Source organism: Lynx rufus, unplaced genomic scaffold (assembly GCF_022079265.1).
Source record: "Lynx rufus isolate CCGP_SWC_20201006 ecotype Redwood Valley unplaced genomic scaffold, mLynRuf1.p SCAF_58, whole genome shotgun sequence".
In the NCBI taxonomy this organism is placed as follows: Eukaryota; Metazoa; Chordata; class Mammalia; order Carnivora; family Felidae; genus Lynx; species Lynx rufus.
In genome coordinates, this window is record NW_025814876.1 from 559,657 (window position 1) to 567,436 (window position 7,780).

Consider the following 7,780-nt stretch of genomic DNA (forward strand, 5'->3'; position numbering starts at 1 on the left):
CATACACATTCCCTACAAAGGCGATCCCATCCTGCAGGCCCTTTGGCCTCTCCTACGGCCATGCCTTCATGCCTGAGCCACACTACCTGGAAAAGGCCCATAGGCCCAGGACGTGGCCCAGATCCCCCTCTCTCATCATTCTCTGTGTCAAAGCACCACATCCTTGCTCTCCTCTGCTTGCTAGGAGCTTGATGGCATTGGCATCGCAATGTCTCCTGGAAGCTGCCTCACTAACACAGGTGTGTTAAGATCCAACGGGTCTTGGTGCACCACCCCCATAAGTGGTAAATAAACTCTCCCCCCAAAAGTCTTGGTCTTCGTGTGGCGGTTTCCTTCCATCCGCGGTCTCACTTGCAAAACACACCGTGTGTCCCTCATCTCACTTCTTAAGGGACCACTGCTCCCCACATCTTCACTGCTGTCACTCCACTGTTGGCTCACTGCTCACTGCACATACGTTTGTGGAATTAAATCAGGAACGACTCACTCACTACACGCATGGAGGAATGAGTCAATAAGTCAGGAAGAGACGACTGAATGTAAAAGAGTCGTTCTTATCAGGCTTAAGGGAGCCCAGACAGCTGAGCCTCCATGGGATTCAGACTTTGTGGGAATCGTGGAGGCTGCTCCTTCCCCATGCCATGATCTGCTTCGCAAGGCATCCCATGAGTGGTGTCTGCGCCCATCCAGGCCGCAGAGCAGGAGCCAAGCCTAGAGAGAGGGCAGGGACTTCAAAATGGGCCGTGTTCCTCAGGTGTTCCGGATGACAAAAGGAGAAACGGTGCCGTTTTCAGACACCAGAGGCAGGGTGTCTCGGCACACACTGACGAGCACTCTTTCCATCTCTGGGCTCACAGACATCACAGCGTTGGTTCCACACAGGATGGAACACAAGGCGATGTCCTCGACCCGAGCAAAGGATCTACCAAACAGCCACAGCTGCCACCACACGTCCCACTGAAAGCCTGGAATTTCCTTTGAAGGTCAGGGACAGGAAAGGATGTCCACATTCACCACATCTACTCAACATTGCACGCAAGGTCTACCCAGGCTAATAAGGCAAGACAAGGACGGAAAAGGCATCCATGTGGGAAACGAAGAAGGAAACGTATGTCTCTTCACAGAACACATAATCTTGCACAAACAAAAGAACCTAAGACGTGCATGCACACGCGAGCGTGCACGCGCACACACACACACACACACACACACACACACACACCACGCTCAGAAATCAACTCAGTGGGTTGCACGATCCATCCGCAATATACAACAATCAGCTGTATTTCTAGACACGAGCAATGAAGAATCATCATTGAAGTTCAGAAAACAATGTCCTCAGGAAGAACAAGTACTTAAGAATATACTTGAAGGGGCACCTGGGGGGCTCAGTCAGTCTAGCGTCCCAACTTGATTTTCGCTCAAGTTGTGACGCTCAAGTTGTGAGTTGGATCCTCCAGTCGGGCTCCATGCTGACAGTATCGAGCCTGCATGCGATTCTCTCCCTCTCTCCATCTCCCTCCCTCTCTCTCTCTCTCTCTCTCTCTCTCTCTGTCTCACTCAAAATAATTTAATAATTACACTTTAAGAAAAAAGAATGAACGGAACAACAAATGGGCAAGACTGACATCCTGAAGACTGCAAAACAGCACTGAATGAAGGTATAGAAGAGTACATTAAATACAAAGGCATCCAACGTTCATGGATCAGAAGACTGAATATGGTGAAAATGACAACACTGCAAAACATGATCTGAAGATTGAATGCAACCCCTATCAAAATCCAAGGTTGCTTTTCGCAGAAATTGACCATCTGACCCTAACTTTCCTATGACGATGAATGCGGAAATGCATGAAAGGGATGTCGGGTAACAAAAACAATCTTGCCAAAGAAACTCAACGGTGGGGGACTCACACATCCCAATGGCAATGGGTGCTGCACGGCTACAGCGATGGAAGCACTGTGGTGCTGCCTGAAGGATACACTCACAGATCAGTGCCATAGCATGGACAGTATGAAGATGAGCCCTTGAAGTTATGTTCCACTGACTTTCACCCAGAGTTCCAAAACAATCAATGCAAGAGTCTTTTCCATAACTAGTGCTGACACACCTAGAAATCCACTTTCAAAAGAATGAACTTGCATCTTTACATCCCATCATATAAGAAAACAACATCAACAACAACAACAACAACAACAACAACAACAACAACAATCCTTCTATCTGGATCAAGCATTTTAGCATAAAAGTTAAAACGATGCACTACAAAACTCTCAGGAGAAATCCTGGCTTACGTCTTTGAGACCTTCTGTCGGCAATGGCTCTGAGATACGACAGAAAAAGCACAGGAAGAAAAACTCAGGCAAATTGGGTGCCATCCAAATGGAACACTGTGACATATGCAAACCTCTTACTCCTCGAAATCAACCAGTCAATCAAGCAACCAATCAATGAATAAGAATGAAGCCCCCCTGCCCAAAAGAGAAAACAATTGAGCACTGGATCTGGATAGACACTGGTCCAAGAAGGTACACGGTTGGCGAATAAGCCAATGAGAAGATGCTCAACCTTATTAGGAATCAGGGAAATGCAGATCAGAACCACAAGGAGATCCCAGTGCCTAGGATGGCTAGGATCCAAAAGACAGACAATAAGACGTGCTGGGGAGGGTGTGGAGAAACCAGAGCCCCGCGCGTTGCCGATGGCACTCAAATGGAGGCAACTGCTTTGCAAAAGAGGTTGACCGCTCCCCACGTGTTAAGTAGAGATTCCATGCGACTCAGAAATTGCACTGCTAGGTATATCCCCAAGAGAGGAGAGAACGTACATCATGCAAAAATTCGTGTGCGGAGTCGTGTAGCAGCATTCTTCACAAAGGCCGCCACGGGGAAATAACCAAATGTCCGTCAACTGATGCGTGGGTAAACAAACTGGTCTATCCATGGCATGGGATCTTACTTAGCTCTTTTTCGAAAGGTATAAAGCTCTGATACATGCTAATCAAACAAAGAAACACACAAAAACGTTGAAAACGGTATGCTAAGTGAAAGGAGACACACACAAAAGGCCACATACTATACGACCCCATTTCTCTGACAGTGTCCACATAGCCATCTACACTAGCAATGAAGAATCATTCTAGATCAGTATGCCCTGGGGGCTGGGTGGGAAGGGACGAATGGATACCACGTGCTCACGTTATGGAGTTGTGTTTGGGGGGCCATGAACATGTTCTGGAACGAGTCAGAAGTGATGCTTGTCTCACTTTGCCAATCGACCAAACACCACTCAATTGCACACGTCAAAGGCTGAATTTGATCACATACGGAGTAGGTCTCCATTCTCAAATTCATGTGACGTGACGTTGTTTGGGCATCCTCTTCTATGGGGAAGAAACTCGTCCACGGTTAAGAATCTTCCCAAACCACCTTGGGATCGCCATCGAAGGTGCGCCTTTTAGTCATGGACTGCAGATTCCCATGTCAAGGCAAACGTCATGAACTACCCTAAGGAATATTCAGGACGGCACCAAAGTATTTCCCAGAAGCGGACGTTTCATACATTCTACGGCTGTATTTCTTTGGTCCGTGGACATGACATGCTAGAAGAGGGTTTCATTGTGATGGGATGTGAAAGCGTCTTCAGGAGGGAAACCATGCCTGCAGAGCATGGGAGGAGCTTGGAGGTGGCCACGCCCCTCCACCCACCAAGAAAAGTCTCAACTGAAAAAACCAGCAGCCCTTGTCAGATCCACCAAAGAACCGAGGTCACAGGGCATCCTGCTGCATGCCCCCCCACGCCCCGCCCTGTGTTGGAGAGACAGAGGGGCAGAGACAGGGAATCACAACTTACAGAAACAGAGGGTAAGCCAACCTCAGTGCAGACATGCCCGAGAGCTAACATCTCCAGGGGGACACACTCCAAAAATCCCCTCACGCTTTGGGCCAGAGGGAGCATGGAAGGAGACATGTAGAATTATGCCAGAGCACGTCCCCACCTTCGTGAGGTCTGCCCTCAGGACACATGATTTGACCAAGCCCAACGTTGCTGGGGTTTTCTCAGAGCCCAGTGACCTGGAGGGGAGGAAATACTCAGCTCCAGTCCCAGGCTGATTCGTGACCACCTGGCGGCAGGGTGGCAGCCCGGCTGGCGGCGGGGGCGTGGTGGGGACCGACTGAGGCCGCCTAGTAAAGGTTGCAGGCCAGGTCACTAAAAGACGAAGAACATCCCCTCACCCCCAGCCCTTATTAACACACCCCTCCAGGCCTAGGTACCACCATTCCTCTTCCCCGGTGCATCACGTCCCGCTTTCGACATCAAAGTACAAGGCATACTAAAAGACAAAGAGCTCAGCTGGAAGACACAGAGCGGGCATCACAGCCAGACCCAGGCACGGCAGGGACTTTGAAATGATCAGACGAGGAAGTTAAAAGAAATATGATTGACACGCTGAGCCTCTCGGGACACCTCCGAGAGGAAACGGGTGACGGAAGCAGCGACAGGAAATCCTACCAAAGATTCCCAGAAAGGGCTAGAGATCAAAGGCACTGTGACAAAGGCGAAGAAAGGCTTTGATGGACCCATCAGCTGACCGGACACGGTGTGCACGCACTCCGTGAACTCAGGCAGGTCAATGGAAACTTCCCAAGCCGGAAGGACAGAAAAATGCCTGGGGGTGCAGGGGGGGGGTGGGGGCGGGGGGGCGGGACAGGGTGGGGAAGGAAAGGAACACGCCCAACCGAGACACAGACATGCAAAAGAGGAACCAAAGCTATCGACTTTGCACGCGCGGTTTAAAATTTGAAGGGCATTTGTCAAACTAATAAAGGCGGTGGCATAGATAGTTAAGCCTAAGAGCCTGCAGGGCATTTCTCTTCGAGTTGCTCAGACTTGAGCCCTGCGTCCCTTTGGCAGGGAGTCTTTGCTTTGTCGTATTCTTTTGATTTTTATCTTTCCGAAGAGGGGGCTATCAGCCTCCACAAGACACATTGAGGCCACATATGTGTAAGTCGCCCTTGGAACGACGTACAGCCAAGTGTTTTCAACGGTCACGCGAGCAAATGGAATATTGATATCAAACCCGCAAGCCATCCAAATCTTCCGGGGCAGACACCATTGTTCTCACGCGTGGTTCCCTGGTCCACGCGTTGAGGGCTGTAATGGCGGGCGAGGCCAGGGCGAGCCACCAGACCCCAAGGGGACAGGCTAGGAACGGTGGGTTGCGCTACACTCCTGACGGACTCTACGGAGAGCATCGGCGTCAAGGAGCTGAAAGACGCACGGCCGGTGATTCCTACCACATCCTCCTCACTCTTTTCCCTGCTGACCCGCTAGCAAAATGGTTCTTCTCTCCAGTCGCCGGGACCTCACGCGCCGCTGGCCTGAAGCTCTTGGTTGCGGAGGGAGAAAGGCTTCCAGCACGGACACACAACCATTCCGCTGGACTGGAGTTGAGGCGGCCACCCGGCCACTTTGGGCTCCTCGTGCCTCGGGGTCTACAGGCAAACAAGGGGCGTCGTACTGATAGCACGGATGGATCCTGATGCCCACAGTGCAATCGGGCGGCTCCGATCCATAGAAGGAAGGCAGGGCACCTCGGGAGCACAGGAGCTGGCTCAAGGCATCTCTCAGCACCACCCTGCCCCCACGAGTTCAGTCAAAGCAGAACTCCCACGAGGCAATTCAAGGAGGACCCTGAGTAGCCCAGGCTCCGCCATCAGGGTCCCAGCCCAGAACCGTGGGCGCCACCTGCTCCGAATGCCCATAAGCACCTCCTGCCCGGAGATGGACAGGAAGGGCCCTTCCCACTGCCCACCGCCACGGTGGCTTTCTGCTTCCCACACTCTCCACACCCTGAGCCCACCGGTCATGTGCTCTTTGGAATCATGCCAAGACTGTTGAGGGTCACGAATCGGGTCAGGGTGGGACCACCAGGGCTCCGAGGCGCTGCTTCCGTCTCCCTGCAAACTCTGAAACACAAGCCCGTCAGGTGATGCAAGTCGGGCGCTGGGGAAAAGGCAAAACCCACCAAAGACGTTCTGGTCAATACAATCACATGGTCATGATGAAATTCTGAAAAATACTCATCCTTTGTCCGCTGCAAAGCGGCACAAACAGGAACCAGGAAGTGACAGTGTGTCAGCCTCTCACCTGACCCTGGCAGGTATATACAGGGCCCCTGGCCCAGGAGGCTCCACACCTGAACACCTCCCCTCTGCACCTGCATCTCTGACCGACTCCGCCCAAAACCCACCAGAAACATGGGCTGCTGTGGCTGTTCTGGAGGCTGTGGCTCCAGCTGTGGGGGCTGCGGCTCCAGCTGTGGGGGCTGCGGCTCCAGCTGTGGGGGTTGCGGCTCCAGCTGCTGTGTGCCCGTGTGCTGCTGCAAGCCCGTGTGCTGCTGCAAGCCCGTGTGCTGCTGTGTGCCAGCCTGTGCCTGTTCCAGCGGCGGCTCGTGTGGGGGCTCCAAGGGAGGCTGTGGCTCGTGTGGGGGCTCCAAGGGGGGCTGTGGCTCCTGTGGGGGCTCCAAGGGGGGCTGTGGCTCCTGTGGGGGCTCCAAGGGGGGCTGTGGCTCCTGTGGGGGCTCCAAGGGGGGCTGTGGCTCCTGTGGCTCCTGTGGCTGCTGCCAGTCCAGCTGCTGCAAGCCCTGCTGCTGCCAGTCCAGCTGCTGCAAGCCCTGCTGCTGCCAGTCCAGCTGCTGCAAGCCCTGCTGCTGCCAGTCCAGCTGCTGCAAGCCCTGCTGCTGCCAGTCCTGCTGCTGCAAGCCCTGCTGCTGCTCTTCCGGCTGTGGGTCCTCCTGCAGCCAATCCAGCTGCTGTGTCCCCGTTTGCTGCCAGTGCAAGGTCTGAGGCTCTGGCTGATGGCCTCGGGGAACTCCGAAAGACCTGTGCTTGCCCTCAAGTGACTATAGGTACATCCTGGTTACACCCCCCCAAAAAAAACACACAAAGCCCGCCCCCCAAACACTTCCTCTCCACTTGCTGGATCCCTCCAGTGTCTTGGCTTAGACTTTGCCCCCAGCCAGCCCTTGTGGCAAAGCAATGGACTACTCTCATACACATTCCCTACAAAGGCGATCCCATCCTGCAGGCCCTTTGGCCTCTCCTACGGCCATGCCTTCATGCCTGAGCCACGCTACCTGGAAAGGGCCCATAGGCCCAGGACGTGGCCCAGATCCCCCTCTCTCATCATTCTCTGTGTCAAAGCACCACATCCTTGCTCTCCTCTGCTTGCTAGGAGCTTGATGGCATTGGCATCGCAATGTCTCTTGGAAGCTGCCTCACTAACACAGGTGTGTTAAGATCCAACGGGTCTTGGTGCACCACCCCCATAAGTGGTAAATAAACTCTCCCCCCAAAAGTCTTGGTCTTCGTGTGGCGGTTTCCTTCCATCCGCGGTCTCACTTGCAAAACACACCGTGTGTCCCTCATCTCACTTCTTAAGGGACCACTGCTCCCCACATCTTCACTGCTGTCACTCCACTGTTGGCTCACTGCTCACTGCACATACGTTTGTGGAATTAAATCAGGAACGACTCACTCACTACACGCATGGAGGAATGAGTCAATAAGTCAGGAAGAGACGACTGAATGTAAAAGAGTCGTTCTTATCAGGCTTAAGGGAGCCCAGACAGCTGAGCCTCCATGGGATTCAGACTTTGTGGGAATCGTGGAGGCTGCTCCTTCCCCATGCCATGATCTGCTTCGCAAGGCATCCCATGAGTGGTGTCTGCGCCCATCCAGGCCGCAGAGCAGGAGCCAAGCCTAGAGAGAGGGCAGG